General features: G+C 43.4%; 1 pseudogene across 1 annotated transcript; it reads right to left on the bottom strand.

The window, feature by feature from the left end:
- Positions 1–947: 947 nt before the first annotated feature.
- On the bottom strand, positions 948–1,895 carry LOC307191766 (olfactory receptor 2A2-like; annotated as a pseudogene). Its single transcript has one exon. The product of its transcript is annotated as an olfactory receptor 2A2-like (transcript).
- Positions 1,896–2,845: the final 950 nt, after the last annotated feature.

Here is a 2,845-nt window from a genome sequence, read left to right as displayed (position 1 = left end):
CACATAATTATACACTCGTGCAAACATAGAGAATATACAACACCATGAGTGAAAACTTATGTAAGGTGTGGACTGCGGGTGATGATGTGTCAATGCAGGTGGATGAATGATAATGAAGGTGCCACTCTGTGGGGAGATGGTGATAATGGGGGAGGTTTTGCATGTGTGGAGGCAGGGGGTATATTGGTTATCTCTGTACTTGCCACTTAATTTTGCTGTGAATCTAAAATTACTCTAAAAAATAAAGTTTATTACATAAAAATGGGCAAAAATGTAGAGACACCTCACCAAAAAAATATACAGGTGGCAAGGAAGCACTTGCAAACACACTCAACATCACATGTCATCAGGGAATTTTCTATTAAAACAAGAATGAGATACCACTGCACATCTATTAGAATTGTAAAACTTCAAAAATCTCTGTATTACTGTAAAAAGTTGGGTGCTTGCTATGTTTCTCAGTGGTCGAAACATGGAGTCCAAACTGCCATTACTCCCATTCCCATCAGGGCTCAGAGTCAGGCATGACAGAAATCATGCTCGCAGGCTCCACCACCACCCGAAAAGCTAGAATGTAGTAGGCACGGTCTACTCTTCTCTTTCCCTCTTGACAAAGAGCTGGGAGTTGGGAATTTTCTCCAGATCCTAACACAGTGGGTCAGGGAGCCGAGGTGGATATGGCAATAAAATGCCATAACTTTGCCTAAAAGCTTCACTCTCTCTCTTCTTGGCTTTGTGCTAGTCTGGGGTGCTGCAGACTCCTATGTGGTTTCTGGTGTTCTCTGGAAGGCAATTTGATCTATATTATGTCCTCTTCATGGAGGAAGGGGGGGCTTGGGGATTCCTATTCTCCCATCTTTGTGATGTTACTCTTAGATAATTCTCATCCTTAAGTCATGTATTTTGTTGGAAAATTTTCTTGAGCTCTAGGGGAAAAATTCACTAAACTATAATTGTGCCTTGTGCCATATTGTTCTACTTTTCTGCAATACTCTGTGGAAAGCAGCCTTCACTTGAGCATCCCTTACACTGTAGATGAGGGGGTTGAGCAATGGGTTGAAGACAGTGTAAAACAGGAAAAGGATCTTCAGCTGCTCCTCTCATTGACTATTGCCGGGGACCATATAAACCATCATGGCGATGCCAAAGTAGAACCCAACCACACACAGGTGGGAGGAGCAGGTGAAAGAGGCTTTCTTGTGGCCCTCCTCTGACTGGATCTTCAGGATGGCCCAGAGGATGCGTACGTAGGAGACCAGCATCAGGGAAAGGGGCGCAGTTAAGATAAACACACCGTCAGCAAAGAGGAAAATTTCATTGATCCAGGTTTCACCACAGGTCACTTTGAGGACAGATCAGATTTCACAGAAGAAGTGGTTCACCTTCTGCGGCCCACAGAAGGGCAGCCTTAGAAAGAGACTTTCTTGTACTAGGGCCAGGGAAAAGCCACGTGGCCAGCAAATGATGGCCAGGAACGTGCACGCTCTCCAGTTCATGATGACAGTGTACTGGAGGGAATGGCAGATGCCACATACCTGTCACTGGACATCACCACCAAAGTCAGGTGCTCTACGGAAGCAAAAGCCAATAGAAAACCATCTGCTTGGCGCATGAGAAATAGGAGATAGTTTCTTGTGTTTCACTAGGTTTTCCAGCATATTGGGTAAATTGCTGGAAGCATAGGATACGTCAGTGATGGCCAGATGAGAAAGGAAGGACTACATGGGGGAGTGCAGTCTGGGGTCTAGGCAAATGAGTCCCAAGATCATGCCATTTGCCAGCAGGTTGAAGATATAAAATAGGAAGAAGATAACGAAGAGGAAAAATTCTATGTCTTCACTGAGCTGGAATCCCACCAGGATGAACTCTGTGACCCATGATTGGTTCCCCTCCATTCTGTTTTTTTATATGTAAATTTATTTATTTATGGCTGTGTTGGGTCTTCGTTGCTGCGCGCGGGCTTTTCTCTCGTTGCGGTGAGCAGGGGCTACTCATCACTGCGGTGCACGGGCTTCTCATTGTGGTGGCTTCTGTTGTTGCAGAGCACGGGCTCTAGGCGCAGAGGCTTCAGGCTCTACAGTGCAGGCTCAGTAGTTGTGGCACACAGGCTTAGTTGCTCCGCGGCATGTGGGATCTTCCCGGACCAGGGCTCAAACCCGTGTCCCCTGCATTGGCAGACACATTCTCAACCACTGCGCCACCAGGGAAGCCCCCCCCCCACCTCCATTCTTAATGACAGTCTGTAAAGGACTAAAGTGTGGTGGAAAGGTCAGAGCTGGATAACAATGAAAACTGGAGTTATTTATCTGAAGTGAATTCGGAGTAGGCTTCTATGCTTGTCCCTACTTCACTGAGTTTTTTCTTCAATATTTCTCTGCCTTTTTGTTTTTCTTACTTTTTATTCTAAAGTAATTCAAAATTTCAGATAAGTATCAGGAATTATAAACAATACTAGTATATACACTTTACCAATTTTTTTCATGTTTGCTTTATCATTTCTTTTTCTCTGTATATATTTTGTTAATTTTCTCTGGACCACGTAAGAGTTAAGTGCAACCATAAGGCCAGCTTATCCCTAAACTGTTTATTATTTCCAAGAACAAGGATATTCACTACTTTATTTTCAGTATAATTACCAAAATCAGGAGATATTAACATGATTCACTATTCTAGGCATAGCATTTTCAGCCCCTCTGGTCCAAGATTGAAATCCAATAAAATATCTTACCTCCTCTAATCTGAAATCGTTATTCAGTCTTTCTTTCCTTGACACTGATATTTTTGACGAGGATTAGTTCTTGTTTTGTATAATGTCTCTCAATTGGGGTTTTCCATTGATTGTCCA

Source organism: Stenella coeruleoalba (assembly GCF_951394435.1).
Source record: "Stenella coeruleoalba genome assembly, chromosome: 9".
NCBI classification, from domain to species: domain Eukaryota; kingdom Metazoa; phylum Chordata; class Mammalia; order Artiodactyla; family Delphinidae; genus Stenella; species Stenella coeruleoalba.
Note: the sequence above shows the minus strand (reverse complement) of the source record. Positions and strands in the feature narration are given on the sequence as shown.